This window comes from Symphalangus syndactylus, chromosome 5 (assembly GCF_028878055.3).
Source record: "Symphalangus syndactylus isolate Jambi chromosome 5, NHGRI_mSymSyn1-v2.1_pri, whole genome shotgun sequence".
Taxonomy (NCBI): Eukaryota; Metazoa; Chordata; class Mammalia; order Primates; family Hylobatidae; genus Symphalangus; species Symphalangus syndactylus.
Genome location: NC_072427.2, coordinates 48,634,470 through 48,651,295, shown reverse-complemented (window position 1 = coordinate 48,651,295; position 16,826 = coordinate 48,634,470).

The following is a 16,826-nucleotide window of genomic DNA, read 5'->3' as shown; positions in this document are numbered from 1 at the left end:
GGTCTTAAACTCCTGAGCTCAAGTGATCCACCTCAGCCTCCTAAAGTGCTGAGATTACAGGCATGATCCACCACATCCAGCCCTCATTCTCTTCTTGATGACTGATAAATTCTTAATTTTAATGGCAAATCTATCTTTTACGTTTAGTGCCTTTTGTGGCTTGTTTTAAGGACTTTTCCTGTCCTGAAGTCATGAAGATAATCTTTTATCTTTAAAAATCTTTATAATTAAAAAATGGTTTATAATGTTGCCTTTCACGTTAGGTCTTTGATTCCACCTGGAAGATATTCATGAGTGTGTGAGGGAGGGGTCCTTCTGGACAGCCCTGGTGCTAGCATTACGGAGTGCAAACGCAGTCATTCCCAGCTGCTCCTCCGTGCACTCCTGCCATAGATCAAGCATCTGTATATGTCTGCGTTACCTTCTGGATTCTTTCTTCAGTTCCATTAACCCATTTGTGCTTATATTCCATTGCCTTGTTTATGATAGCTTAATGATAAGGCTGGATCAAGGCCTGCCATCTTACTCTTCAAAGTGCTTTGGGAATTTTTGGCCCTTTGGATTTTCATATAGATTTTAGAATCAGCTTGTCATGTTCCATACAAAATCCTTGGTGTAGTGCAAATTCTTTCTCATTCATTTTCAAAAATATGTTTGATATTCTGTCATTGATTAACTTTTCTAACAATCTATATATTGAAATTTAGGAGACAGGGGATTTGGAACTTTGCCCTTGACTAAATAAAGTACATTAGACTTACTCTTTCTATGCCGATGACTATTTTTAGTTGCTTTGAGCTAAATAGAAAATTCAGAATGCTGTTTTAGTGTGACTACCTGAAGTATTGTATAGTTTTGACTGAGGAAAAACGGAAGAGAAAGGATTTTTTAAAAAGTCACATTTAGGTTTAAACTGGGAAAATGGAATGAATGCAGTAGTTGTGAACTCTTGCCTTCAATTTTCAAGTGACTATGTCCAGGGAAGGAAGGAAGCGCTAAAGCTTGGGGCTTAACCTAAATCATGGAAGATGTTATGAGGATTAATCTCATTATATAATAGTTATCTATAGGAGTGATAATTCTTCATTTTCACAGGACCTGTCTCTAATCCACATCGCATTCTCTGGGGAGCCAGGCTGTGAGCTAATGTGGAAGGTAGTTTGTGGGATTATCTCCGTTTCCTATAACTGGGAGATTGAGGTGATTTGTTCAAGGTCACTCAGAGGCAGCCAAGAAAAGAACCCAGCACTCAAGATTTTAGGCCCTTGACTGCATGGCCTTGCAGGTGAATACCACAAATCAAGGCTGCATTCAGGTGTTAACACGTGCTAACGCCAGACAAGAGCTCAAATTACTCTGGGGGTGTTTGTCAGGTCTCCGTGACATTCTACAAGAGAGCTTTTTGCTTCTGATGTTTTTTTTATTTGCAGTGTTTTGTTTTTAATCATCTTACAGCTGTGTGATCATTTCAGTCTCTGCTGGAATCTTCACTTCTCCCTCCTTACTTGATGGTCAGCTGCATAAAACTTTTCAGGAGAAGAGATATAAGGAAAAGTAAGGTGTCATAGGCTTTACTCAGAGGACCAGGTCAATCTGGCAGTTTAGCCTTCCCAGGCTTAATGACATAGTTTGTAACACTAAAGTTGTTAGGACAAAAATAATTCTGTCCTTGCACAAAAAAAGTTGGGAATGCCTGTGCCAAATAAAAGGTTTATATATCCAGCTTTTATGGGGAGCATATAGCCATTTAAAAAATATGGCAAATCACATTATTGGCTAGCTGCTTGCTAAAGGGGGGTGGAGTGGAGGAGTTTCTTAAAGCTATTATTTTAATTTCTGGCTAAAGTGAGGAAGCTTTGATACTGGGCTGATGAAATAAACCTAGCGTTGGATAATACTGAACCAGAGCCAGACCACAAATCAGACGCGATTCTGAAAGTACAGCATAAAAGCCTGAACAATTAAATATGATCTATTACTTCCCAGATGGTTTTAGAAAACTTGGAATTTAAAAAAGGCAAAAAAATTTAAAAAAGAGGGTAAGCCACTGGAATAGCATTAGATTATTAGATTTAGGATTTAAATACCACTATTTCCTTTGAATCCAGTGGGAAGTTATGTACTCTCATGACTATTAAGTCTGTAAGATGAGGTCAGTGACCCCTTATCTAACGTATGAGGTATGTTTTAAGAGAACAAAATTTCAAAGTGTGGTCTTTATAGAGCATTTTGAGGTCTAAAAGAGATTCTATATGAAAACCTTATTGTAACGATGGTAACAATTATGATTGAAGTAGTTTAGAAGGTACATTTGGCCATATGAAGTAAAATGTTTTAAAATCACCACCATATGAAACTTTTAATTTAGTGTTAAAATTAACTGAGAACAATAGGGACTCCCTAAAAAAGCTATTTTGACAAGGGGAAATTAGGACATTGAGCTAAGGAGAGATCCGACTTCATATGGAAAAATTTCACATTATTAAGGCAAAAGAATTAGAGTCGTAAATCAAGTCCTTATTTAGAGCATACAGAAATACTCCTTAAAAGAGGGAGACTCAGCTCAGTGCTTATAAATTTTGACTGAAAATATTGCTAGTAAATATATCCGTTCTCCTAATCAGTACCACATATATTTGTATTGAATTAAATAGCTTTTCTAGTGATTGTGTTGTAAAAATGAAAGCCTATCTTCTGTCGATATTTAGATTTTTAATAAAAAAGATTTTTTTCTCCCCTTTAGTTACTCTTAGTGGGGTAAAAATGAAGCACCATTAGAAACACCGTAACTGGCAACAGAAAACAAATCTTACATTGAATTAACATCTTCAGTTTTTAGGGAAGGAAGGAAACTTAGTTATTTGTTCCAAACCCTGTAAGTGAAGAAACTGAGGCACAGAGAAGCACGGAGACTTGCTATGGTTGGGCAGCTGGTTCCGACCAGCCAATTTTTTTCTTTCCTAGTTCAATGCTCTTTGATTAATATGGAGTCATCTCATAATTAATTAACACATGTTTACAAAATGACTGAAAAAGCGCAGTGCCAGAAATCTAGTTTCTAATTTTAAAACTATAGATGTTTTTAAAGATAGTCATAACCATTGCATCTAGGTGCGGTACTACAATTTTCTTCAACATGGGTAATGTGCTGCCCATTATTTATAAGCATGACCCCATTTTTCCTTTTCACTGGCTGGCTTGGTCTGTTTCGAATGTGCCCATTTTCACACCTCTTCCTTTCCGTCTTTGGCAGTTCCACTTCCATCAGCCTACAGAAACTTCTCACCCGTCCTTCTGAGACGTCTTAGTCTTTTATCAGCATCCAAGGGTAACAAGAGTCTTGGGGTCTGAACAGTATAGCTGGCTAATTAGCATCAATCAACTCTTAGCAATATCTCGGTGCATGTCAGTTTATTAGATGATTTTTTTCCTGAAGGAAGGTAGGGCTTAAAGCAATGGTAAATGGAACAGGCAAGTTTTTTGCAGGGTGGAGGGTGGTAGGAGAGAAGAGAGAAAATGGAAAATGAAAGAGGAGAAGGACAAGGATAGGAAGCAGCCTGGAGGGGCCCTGAACAGCCAAAGGGTAGCAAGAAAGCATAATTTGGAAGAGTTGTCTATCACACTGTCAGCTCCTCCCTTCCCATTTTCTCTCACATCCACTTAAATTTTAAGTATTTGCTCCAAACATTTTCCTGAAAAAGCTTTTGTCAAGGTCACCAGTGACCTTCATGCCGCTAAGTTCAATAATCAATTTCCAGTCATTTTTCTTAACCCTTCAGCAGTTTTTGGTGTAGGTGATATCCCCCTCTTCCATGAAACATTTTTTTTCCCTGGTTTCTGGAAAACCACTTCTGGGAGGTACAGGCATACTTCATTTTATTGTACTTCCCTTGATTGTGCTTCTCAGATAAGGCTTTTTTTTTTTTAAACCAATTGAAGGTTTGTGGCAACCCTGGGTCGAGCAAGTACGTTGGCACCAGTTCATCCAACAACATGTGCTCACTTCATGTATCTGTGTCACATTGTCACATTTTGGTAATTCTTGCAATATTTCAAATGTTTTCATTATTATCATTATGTCTGTCCATGATCTTTGATGTTACCTTTGTAATTGTTTTGAGGTGCCATGAACCATTCGCCTATCAGATAGGGAATTTAATTGAGAAATAAATACATGTGTATGTTCTGACTGCCCCACCCACTGGCCATTCCCCCAACTCTCTCCCTCTCCATGGGTCTTCCTATTCCCTGAGACACAACAATACTGAATGTAGGCCAATTAATAACCCTACAATGGCCTCTAAGTGTTCAAGTGAGAGGAAGAGTTGCACGTCTCTCACTTTAAATCAAAAGCTAGAAATGATTAAGCTGGCCGGGCACGGTGGCTCATGCCTGTAATCCCAGCACTTTGGGAGGCCGAGGCGGGCAGATCACCTGAGGTCAGGAGTTCGAGACCAGCCTGGCCAACATGCTGAAACCCCGTCTCTACTAAAAATTCAAAAATTAGCCGGGCATGGTGTCGGGTGCCTGTAATCCCAGCTACTCAGGAGGCTGAGGCAGGAGAATCGCTTGAACCTGGGAGGCAAAGGTTGCAGTGAGCCGAGATCCCACCATTGCATTCCAGCCTGGGTGACAGAGTGAGACTCCATCTCAAAAAAAAAAAAAAAAAAAAAAAAGAAATGATTAAGTTTAGTGAGGAAGATATATTGAAAGCTAGATAGGCCCAAACTAGGCCTCTTGCAAAAAACTGTTAGCCAAAGTGTGAATGCAAAGGAAAAGTTCTTGATGGGAAATTAAAAGTGCTACTCTAGTATACAAATAAATGATAAGAAAGTGAAACAGTCTTGTTGCTAGTATGGAGAAAGTTTTATTGGTCTGGATAGAAGATCAAACTAGCCACAATATTTCCTTAAACCAAAGCTTAATCCAGAGCAAGTCCATAATTCTTTTCAACTCAAGGCTAAGAAAGGTGAGGAAGCTGCAGAAGAAAAGTTTAAAGCTAGGAGAGGTTGCTTCATGAGATTTAAGGAAAGAAGCCATCTCCATTAACATATAAGTGCAAGGTGAAGCAGCAAGTGCTAGTGTAGAAGATGTAGCTAGTTATCCACAAGATCTAGCTAAGGTCTTTGATGAAGGTGGCTGCACTAAACAGATTTTCAATGTAGACAAAATCGCCTTCTATTGGAAGAAGATGCCATCTAGGACTTTCACAACAAGAGAGGTGAAGTCGGCCGGGCGCGGTGGCTCACGCCTGTAATCCCAGCACTTTGGGAGGCCAAGGCGGGTGGATCACGAGGTCAGGAGATCAAGACCATCCTGGCTAACACGGTGAAACCCCGTCTCCACTAAAAATACAAAAAAATTCTCCGGGCGTGGTGGCGGTTGCGGGTAGTCCCAGCTATTCTGGAGGCTGAGGCAGGAGAATTGCACGAGCCCAGGAGGTGGAGCTTGCAGCGAGCTGAGATTGCGCCACTGCACTCCAGCCTGGGTGACAGCGTGAGACACCGTCTCAAAAAAAAAGAAAAAAAGAGAGAGGTGAAGTCAATGCCTGGCTTCCAAGCTTTAAAGGACGAGATGACTTTGTTCCTCCCTAGGGGTTAATGCAGGGGTGACTTTAATTTGAAGCCATTGCTCGTTTACCATTCTGAAAATCCTCGGGTTCTGAAAGATTATGCTAGTTGTACTTTGCCTGTGTTCTGTAAATGGAAAAACAAAGCCTAGATGATAGCACATCTGTTTACAACATAGTTTACTGAATATTTTAAGCATACTGTTGAGACCTACTACTCAGAATAAAAGATTGTTTTCAAAATATTACTGCTCAATGACAATGCACCTAGTCACTCAAGAGCTCTGATGGAGATGTGTAAAGAGATTAATGTTGTTTTCATGCCTGCTAACACAACATTCATTCAGCAGCCTGTGGATCAAGGTGTAATTTCTGCTTCCAAGTCTTACAATTTAAGAAATACATGTCATAAGGCTATGGATAGTGCCATACATAGTGATTCCTCTGATGAATTTGGGCAAAGTAAATAGAAAATCTTCTGGAAAGGACTCACCATTCTAGATGCCATTAAGAATATTCGTGATTTATGGGAAGAGGTAAAAAATCAACATTAATGGGAGTTTGGAAGAAGTTGATTCCAACTCTCATGCATGACTTTGAGGGGCTCAAGACTTTAGTGGAGGAATAAACTGCAGATGTGATGGAAATGGCAAGAACTAATTCTATTAATTCTGTTAGAAGAAATTCTAGTTCTAGAATTAGAAATGGAGCCTGAAGATGGTACTGAATTGCTGCCATCTCATGAAGCAATTGTTTTCATTTGCCATCATTTCAGAACTTGAAATGATGAAGAGTCACTTCCTGTGGCAGAACAAAGAAAGTGATTTCTTGAGGTAGAATCTACTCCTGGTGAATATGCTGTGAATATTGTTGAAATGACAACAGAGGATTTAGAATTTTTTTTGGTGGGGGGGTGTCTCGCTCTGTCACACAGGCTGGAGTGCAGTGGCAGGATCATAGCTCACTGAAGCCTTGACCTCCCAGGCTCAAGCAATCCTCCCACCTCAGCACCCTGCGAGTAGCTTGGATTACAGGTGCGCATCACCATGCCTGGTTAATTTTCTTGTATTTAGTAGAGATGGGGTTTCGCCGTGTTGCCCAGTCTGGTCTTGAACTCCTGGACTTAAGGGATCCACCCGCCTTGGCCTCTTACAGTGTTGGGTTTACAGGTGTGAGCCACCATGCCCAGCAGGATTTAGAATATTTCATAAACTTAGTTGATTAAGACATGGCAGGGTTTTAGAGGATTGATCCCAATTTGGAAAGAAGTTCTGTGGGTAAAATAATGTCAAACAATATCACATGCTACAGGGAAATCTTTGGTGAAAGGAAGAGTCAATTGATGTAGCAGTCTTCATTGTTGTCTTGTTTTGAGAAATTGCCAAAGTCACCTCACCCTTCAGTGATCACAACCCTGATGAGTCAGCAGCCATCAACACTGAGGCAAGACCCTCCACCAGCAAAAAGATGATAATTTGCTGAAGGCTAAATTATAATTGTTAGCACTTTTTAGCAATAAAGTATTTAAAAATTAGGGTATATACTTTTTAGACATAATGCTATTACAGAGCTAATAGACTACAGCATAGTGTAAAGATAACTTTTTTTTTTTTTTTTTGAGACAGAGTCTCGCTGTCGCCCAGGCTGGAGTGCAGTGGCGTGATCTCGGCTCACTGCAGGTTCCGCCCCCCGGGGTTCACGCCATTCTCCTGCCTCAGCCTCCCGAGTAGCTGGGACTACAGGCGCTCGCCACCTCGTCCGGCTAATTTTTTTGTATTTTTAGTAGAGACGGGGTTTCACTGTGTTAGCCAGGATGGTCTCGATCTCCTGACCTCGTGATCTGCTCACCTCGGCCTCCCAAAGTGCTGGGATTACAGGCGTGAGCCACCGCGCCCGGCCAAAGATAACTTTTATAGGCACTGGGAAACAAAAAAAATTTGTGTGACTTGCCTTATTGTGATATTTGCTTTATTGCAGTGGTCTGGAATTGAATCCATGTTATCTCTAAGATATGCCTGTATTCAACAGCCACTTCCTCTTAGTCTCCGTTGCAGATTCCTTCTCATCTTCACAATCACTAAACATTGAAATCCTCAGGATTCTCACGTCTTCTCTACCATGCTCACTCCTTTGGTGACCTCATCCAGCCTCGTGGTTTTAAATACCATTTATATTTGATGACTCCCAAACTTTTGTCTCTAGTTCAGACCTCATCTCTGAACTCAACTGCAACAAAAGTGTTCTAAGGAGAGTTGGAAGCTCTTGGGTTAGGAATCAGGGGATAGAATGGGGTGGTGGTGGCAGTGGTGGTGGTGGTGAAGATGGTGGCAGAGTTCTTGCTTTGGTATTAGCCAAGTCACTTCACTTCTTGGGATTTGAGTGTTTTACTTTCTAAAACGTAGGATTGCACCTAGTTAGTATCTCCCAAAATATGTGTCTTAAAACAAAAATCCTGAGAAAAATGGAATCTGATGCTCAAATAAACTACCATGCTCTGTTGCCTGGACCAATCGCAGGGGCTTCTGATCTGGTCTCCCTGTTCCAGCCTACATGACAGCGAGGTCTCATCATGGCAGCCAGCATGCGTTGTAAAGCCAGAAGTCAGATCAGGTCATTTCTCTGCCCTGAGCCCTCCAGTGGCTCCCATCTGACTCAGAATCAAAGCTAAAGTCTTTATCGTGACTTACAAGACTCCACATGCCCCCGCTTCCAGCACCTCTGACAGTATCACTCGGCCCCACCCACATGGGCCTCCTTGCTGCTGCCAGAACATGGCAAGAGTGTTCCTGCCTAAGGGTTTGTGCACAGCTGGCACAACTTCTTCCAAATTCCTGTTGATGTTGATATTTTGACCTCTTCCCATGAATCATGAATATTCTTAAAGCCATCTAGAATGGTGAGTCCTTTCCAGAAGGTTTTCAATTTACTTTGCTCACGTTCCTTAGAAGAATCGCTATGTATGGCATGATCTATGGTTTTATGACATGTATTTCTTAAATGCAGCTGCCTTGAACATTCCCTCCCCAAATATAAGGGGGGCTGGTTTCCTCCTTTCCTACAAGGATCGGTTCAAATGTCACCTTATCAGGTATAACAAGGAATATAACACAGCCCCCTACTGCTTTATGTGTCTTCATAGAATTGTGTGTTTTTCTGTTTGTTTATCGTCTAAGATCCCCCACTAGAATATGAGTGCAGGGATGTTTATGTGTTTATTGCTACATGTCCAGGCTAGAATAGTGCTAGACACATAGTGGGCCATTTAATAATGTTTGATAACTGAATGAATGAATGAATGAAATGAGAGGAGCAGTTGGAGCAGAAGAAGGGCAAGCTTGGAGGGCCACATCTGCATGTCCCTGAGGGCCTGTTCGCTTCACGTACCTGGCAATTCGTTGTGGAGGGGATGATTTTGCATCTGTGGTTTCTCTTGGTTCTTATGCCTGCCCTGACATAGGTATTTTATCTCAGCATTCTCCAGAGAAGGAAACTCAGGGCTAGCGAGGCAGGGGCTTTCTTGAAGTCACACCCTCTTAAGGCCTGGGCCTGTTTTTCTCTAAGTCAAGCACCCGTTTTCATTTCCTGAGCAGCCTTTGCTGTTGTGCTGTTTGTTTGAATTCCAGGCAGTTAGTGCCTGGCTTTCACAGAGGGCTGGCGAGGATGGGGTGGGGAAGAAACCCAGAGCATATCACCAAGGCCCTCACACTGGGCCCTGGGCGGACCTTTCCTTTGGTCCTGACAGCAGCACTGTGACTGGCTGCAGCTCTCACAGGTATTCTCCTTCATGATCAGGGAGAACAGGGGAAACAGAAGGCAAGAAGCACAGAAACAGCCCAGGGTAGAGCCCCTCTATAGCTCACCCTCCCTGATCTTAGACTGTGCCTTCTGCCGCCACTGCCTCACCAGTAGCACCAGCCCTGCACTTAGGCACCCGCCCATGCCAGCAGCTCAAACCCACCCCTTACTCACAGGGCTACGCTGAGCGAGTTCCTTAACTGCTCTAAACCTCCTCTGTCTGAACGGGGGGAATAATCATCATAGTATCGCCTTCGTAGGCTTGTTGCAAGGATGAGACAGTCTTAACATAAACAACTGTTACTCCTCTGGCTTCCAGCCTGTGAGGCGGCTTCCATCTTAACATCTTCCCGCCCACCTCCTGACTCTGATTCACTGCTTTATGGAAGAGAACAGAAGAGTCAGGTTGCCCACCTAGAACCCCTCCACGAGGCATGGCTTTGCCCTTTGGTTCTCAAGACTGATCCCAGTTCATATGTCACAGAAGCCACAGCATTCGCAGAGGAAGACCTGGACATTTCCTTCGGTAATGAGTGTTGTCCTGTCACACTGTGTTTCCTAAGTTTGGAAGCTAGAGTGGAAGGAATGGAGTTCACAGGATGAGAATATGCCTGAGGTGATGACATGGGCACTCAGCTTTGGAGTACCTGTGGTGGTCCTGCAGGAGATCTTGCAGGCAGGTCTAGGGGGCCACTGGCAAGGCAAGCCTGACTTGTGGGAGAAAGGTGGTGACTGGTGACTTAGGATGAGGCTCCTTCATAAAAGAAGGTGGTGAAGCCCATCGATGAGATGCCCAGGGAGGCCAGGCGCAGTGGCTCACACCTATAATCCCAGCACTTTGGGAGGCCGAGGCGGGCGGATCACCTGAGGTCAGGAGTTTGAGACCAGCCTGGCCAACATGGTGAAATCCTATCTCTACTAAAAATATACAAAATTAGCTGGGCGTGGTGGCACACACCTATACTCCTAGCTACTTGGGAGGCTGAGGCAGGAGAATCGCTTGAACCCAGGAGGCAGAGGTTGCAGTGAGCCGAGATTGTGTCACTGCACTTCAGCCTATGGGACAGAGCGAGACTCCTTCTCAGAAAAAAAAAAAAAAAAAAGCTGCCCAGGGAGAGCACAGAGCAGGAAGAGAAAAGGACCAGCGACAGAGCCCTGGGAGGCACCATGGCAGGTAAGTAGGTTGGGCCTCACGTGCAGCAGACCACGCTGGACTCAAATCCTGCCCTCGCAGACCTTCTAGAGCTGCCACAAGCACACAGCATCCTTATCCGAAGTAGACAGGACCACAGGACAAAGAGAGCACCAATGGCATCAATCACAAGCATGGGGCCAGGAAGACGCCATGAAAGAGAGGGTCAGAGCCAGTTCTTGAACCAGGGGGTAGGATATGGATGGATGATGGAGAGATGGGTAGACACAGCATTTGCAAAGGAAGGAAGCAGGAAAATTAAGGACATCTGGGAAATGGAGGAATTGGTAATATCTGGCCAGAGGTACCTATAGAATAATGGAGACTTGAATTAGAATGCAGAAGAATTTAAAAAGTATATGGGTCACAGATTGAAGTTTAGGGGGATTTTGAAAGGTATGCGAAGATGGCAGACAGCGAGATGGAGATTCGTGTGCAAGACACTTATCAGGCAGAGCTCCTGAAACACCTGTGAAAGGGAAGAATAAGCAGAATTGGGCAAGGGAGAAGCTGGGGTGCCTCACTGGGCTGTGATGAGGTCTCAACAAAGGACTCAGGCAACCTCACAGGGAGGTCTGGAGCTTGGGCAGCCCTTCAGTTCAGTTTCCCTGTCAGGGGTGTAGTGGGTTGAACAGAGGCCCCAGAAAGATATATCCTAGTCCCAGCCCTCAGTACCTGTGGATGTGAGCTTATTTGGTCTTTGCAAATATAATTAAATGAAGGAGGTTAAGATCAGATTATCCTGTACTTAGAGTGAGCCCTAAATCCAATGACTGGTATCCTCATAAGAGAAAGGAGAGGGAGATTGGACCCTCAGATGTGCAGGGGAGAAGGCCAGGGGAGACAGGAGCAGAGATGGGAGTGATGCATGTAATGCCAAAGAACGCAGAGAATTGCCTGCAGCCGCCAAATGCTAGGAGAGAATCACAGAACTGACTTCCCCTCAGAGCCTCCAGAAGGAGCCAACCAGGTTCTTGCTGACATCTTGATTTCAGCCTTCCAGTTACCACAACTGCAAGGGAACACATTTCTGTTGTTTTATGGATTTATTTGTTTATTTATTTTGAGACTGAGTCTCGCTCTGTCAGCCCAGGCTGGAGCGCGGTGCTGCGATCTCGGCTCACTGCAAGCTCCGTCTCCCAGGTTCACGCCATTCTCCTGCCTCAGCCTCCCAAGTAGCTGGGACTACAGGCGCCTGCCACCACGCCCGGCTAATTTTTTTTTTTTTTTTTTTTTTTTTTTTTTTTTGTATTTTTAGTAGAGAGGGAGTTTCACCGTGTTAGCCAGAATGGTCTTGATCTCCTGACCTCATGATCCGCCCACCTCGGCCTCCCAAAGTGTTGGGATTACAGGCGTGAGCCACTGCGCCCAGCCTGTTGTTTTAAACCAACCAGTTTGTGGTAATTTGTTATGGCAGCCCAACAAAATGAATACAGGAAGCCAGGCCTTTCTACCATGCATGATCCGTCACTGGCTGTGGACTGCCCCTGGGAGGATGGGTGTCCTCGGGGGAGCCAGCTGTCTTCAGCTGAAGGAATCCTCAAAGAGGGCTGACAGCTGAGGGCCATTCTCTGGCAGCACTCCCAGCAGCTGAGGGATTAGATTCTTTATTCCTGAAGGGGATCTAGGTGGCACATTAGAGCAGCCACTTCCCTGACCCTCAGTTTTCCCATCTACATAGTGGGAATAAAAATAAGACCTATCTCATAAGGTTATTAGGAAATTAAATGAGATGATCATACTAATAGCGAACATTTACTGAGCACTCACTGTATACATGCCAGACACATCAAATACATGAGTTCATATTCATCTGTTGCCCAGCATATTGTAAGCCCCTGGCAAACAGTACTTATTATTAGTGGATGTGTCCAAGGTCACCCAGCTGTCACAACCAGGACAGAACCCAGATTTCCTGACTCTTGGGCAAATGCTTCTTCTGTAATAGGTCCTTCTCTGCATGTACCTAATTATGTCTTCTTTTCATGATGGCGATAGTAATTTTATGCAATGAAACAAAATTTGTGCCGCACAAAAGAAATGCTATTTTGCCTCATCATCTGAAAGGAAGAGCTGTGAGTTGTCTGAAATTCATTCACACTCTCTCAGGCAGACCCTGTGTGACCAAAGACATTAATTTGCGGGACAGGCTGGGGCAGGAGGGGCTGGGCACAGCTCCCTGCTGCCTACAGCTAATTGGCCTCTGCGGCCCCACGTTCCAGTCCCAGCATCTGCTGACATGGCATTCCTAAGAAGAGGGGAGAGGCCAGATACTATCATTTTAAAGAGGACAAAGTGAAGGACAGAGAGATTAGCCGATCTGCCCCCTTAATTATGCGGTGAGCTCGCAATGGAGCCAAGAATTGAATCCAGATTTCTCAAGTCCCAGATGGGTTTTTTCATCAGGAGGTCCTGCCACATTCCTTCTCTTGGAACCGCCCCCTCTCTGGATCCCAGAAACACATACCTGGGTTGAGTTCATGAGTGTGTGTGTGTCTCTGTTCCCTTCATGTTATCTTGATTCTTAAAAAGAAAGGAAAAGAATGCACTTACCCTTAGAAAATGATCACTTAATTGAGATTAGTAGGATGATGCACAAATTTCTTAAATGCTTTTTTCTTTTTTTTTGAAACAGGGTCTTCTGCTCTGTGGCCCAGACTGGAGTGCAATGGTGTGATCATAGCTCACTGCATCCTGAAACTCCTGGGCTCAAGCAATCTTTCTGCCTCAGCCTCCTGAGTAGCTGGGACTGCAGGAACAAGCTACCACACCCGGTTAATTAATTTTTTTTTTTTTTTGGATAGAGACAGGTTCTTGCTCTGTTGCGCAGGCTGGTGTTGAACTCTTGGGCTCAAGTGGTCTTTCCACCACAGCCGCCCAAAGTGCTGGGATGATGGTCCTGAGCCACTGCATTTGGCCTAACTGCTTTTAACCACCTTTATTTTTCAAGAATTTTTGGCTTGACACATCCAGAGCCCAAACAGAAGAGGTCTTCAGATTTGACCCACGCATTTCTTGCCAGAAGAATTTATATATGGAGGCATTGTGCAAGTTATTAATGTTAAAAGGAATTTCCTCTCCAGTCAAAAATCTGAAATAAAATTAATATTGGCACAATCCGGGACTAAGAAGAGACAGTGGCCATCCAGGAATTTCCATAGGCCACCCTCCACTGTGGGCCTTCACCACCAGAGGGCACTATCTGAATTGTGCGCTCAGCGTTTCTTCCAAGAGTAGTCGTTCCCAACAAGGTAATTTACCAAATTACTTACTGTCGACTTTAGATACATATCCTAATTACGTCTCCCCACCAACTAAATTCTAGATTTAAAAAGTATGGACAATATAAGAAACAAAGCAATTTGCAAACTTTTATCTAACTGACCACATTGTTTCTATTTTGGTTACTCTTTTTGGGAAACCGCCAAAGTAAATTACCTCCTGTGAGTTGGCTTGGGGTCATCCGGCCTGGGCTCCTCTGCCCAGCCCCTTTATCTCAGCCTGGATCTTCTTTGGAAACAGAAATCGTTTTCTCTTCCATCTTCTGGTGTTGATGTTTAGTCATTCTTTCCTTCAAAGAGCTGAGAAGTCCTTTAAAAGCAAGAGCCCAAGAGTTCAACACCACTAAGCAAACAGCTTGTTGGTTAGTTCATTAGGTCATTCATTCATTCCACGGATGTTCACGAACATGAACATATCATGTGATAGACTGTAGAGCTAATTCCTTGACCTCTTAAAATGAACAGTGTAGGGGGAAACCCTAATAGTTAAAAATAGGGAAGTGTAATGGAAGGGTGCTGTGGAAACATGAATTCTACTTGCCCCTGCTCACCTTCACAAAGGTAACTTGATCATCCATACTCAAAAGAGACCACACAGTGCTAGAATTATCATGGCACATCACCAGGTAATGCTGCATTACCTCCACTGTTGGCTTTAAAGGTGTATTTCCTTTAGGCTAAACTTGAAGTAAAAATAAATCTATTAGCAGGAGAGCAACAAAAGTGCTCTGAGGAGAAAAGTCCTGGGCTATTGGGCTAGGAATCAAGATATATTGGGTGGTGGGGAAGGGTGTGGGAGGGGAGGTGACAGCTTGAGGGGGTGGGGCAGAATTCTTGCTTTGCTGTTAGCAAATTCAGTGCTTGGCCAAGTCACTTTACTTCTTGGGATTTGCATTGTTCAGTTTCTAAAATGAAGGAGTTGAACCTGGTCAATGTGTTCCAAAATGTGTCTCTTAAAACAGAAATCTTGAGAAAAACGGAATTTGGGGATCAGATGGGTTTGGAAATACAGCATAATATCTGCCCCTTTTCACCCACTCTCCCATGGTAATTCCAAATCACCTTAGCTTATTAAAGGTTTGAGAGGTCCTAGAGTAAAAAGCCTGCTTAACTTTATTTCACTCAGTATTTCCCAAATGTATTTGCCTGGAGATTCAGTTTTATGTGATAGCTATTAATGTAGAAATGCTGGACTAGATATTCACTGAAAAGCCGATAAACATTTATTGAATGGCTACTTTGTGCTAGGAAGCCACCTCTCTGGTTGTATTACGTGAGTCTGTGAATTTTATGATTTAATCAAGTAAACAGGAGATTTTCCTTTAGGTTACATCTTCTAATTAATCTGTTCACAGTTTCCAGAAGATACTGTGTAGTATCATTAGTGGTTCTTCACATCTGTAGCAAACTTTTTCTTCACTTTATGTTGGAATTCAAAACAGATTTAATTCTTTTTGATTAACATGGTGAACAGCAGAGGATAAATAGTGTTGACCCCTTGCTGGTCTTAACTCCCCATCTGATCGTAGCTTGGACCAACCTTCAGATGCACTGGGCTCTTTTGAATGTTCATGCAAATTTCATTTATTCATGTCCCCTCTTTTTTTGGGTTCTAGGTACTTTAACAATTTGGATAAAATTCATTTAGTTTTGGAAAGGAGAAACTTTTAGTACATGCTTTCTTTTGTGCAGCTGATGAAAAAAATCCCCATCTGGTTAGCTAAAAAATAGAATCATGTTGTCTTTTGCCACTTTCACACGAAGGAAAAGGACATCATATAATCTATCTTTAGAATGTTCTCCCAGGTGTCTTACTCTGCAGAAACTTTAGGAAGTGAGTTTTGACAGAGGGCCTGGTTTCCTTTAAAGTCATTTTATTTTAGGTTTTCAAAAGAAGACAGTGTGCATGAGGGAGAGGGAGGGGAGAGAATGCACATGGGCCATGGTGAAAAATCCCATTGCCAATTCTAACTTTGCCTTACATAACATTAGGAGAAAAGAATAGGCAGGAAGTTGGAATCTGCAAGTAAGACATTCTAAAATCTGGATTCTGTATTCTTTTTTATTCTCTTAAATTAACTCAATGCTGCTGGTTGTAATGTCTAAGTGATAGCTGCTGATAAATACTATCTTTGTGAACACACAGGGCATCATCAAATGTCAAGTCTGCAGACTCATTTTTTATGCAAGCCTAGCAGATTTTTGTGGATATGGGCCAGGAATTTTAATGAAAGAAAACATCAAAGATGCAAAAGAAATGAGAATATTAGTCAAGGAAGATACACAGCGATGCTCTCTGATAACCCCTAGTATTGACATTAGAACTCTGTGGGAGCAACTTAAATAAACATCTGGACACTGAGTTTAGACATTTTCAGTGACAAACCCCAGACAGATCTTTTCGACTTGCAATAATAAATATTTCAGAGACTATATGAATCAACTGAAAATCCTGTTTTCAATTATTCTAGTTTTATAAATAGAGCATAATTATTCAAGTATAGAATTTCTTTTGAAGATTAGGTGAATTTTATATTTCCTTTGTCTATATTATACTTCAGTTTTATTATTCATATCAAATTTATGTCTGTGTGTTCAAAAATAATATAGTTAGCTTGCCAGATACTATTAAATCAGAATCCAGCTGAGCTTGATTTTTTGTTACTTTATTTTCAGGAAAGACCCTTTTACAGCCCTCAGTACCACAGTTCCATGAACTTGTTCAGCTTGGCAGCTGCAGCTAAGGACACACATGGTAGTAAAAGCAGGAAGATGGCTCTCTGGCTCTTCTTAGCAAACTCTGATTGTTTGGAGCAGTTTGACCATCCTTTAGCCAGGAAGGCACCAGAAGGATGGCGTTCTGGTAATGCTTCAAGACAGCCAAACTTTATAAAAAACCTGGTGGAAGTAAATATAGCTAGGCAGTCAGTGACCAAAGCTACTCGGATGGGCCTGTTGATTGCTATTGTAAATTTCATAATATGAATAC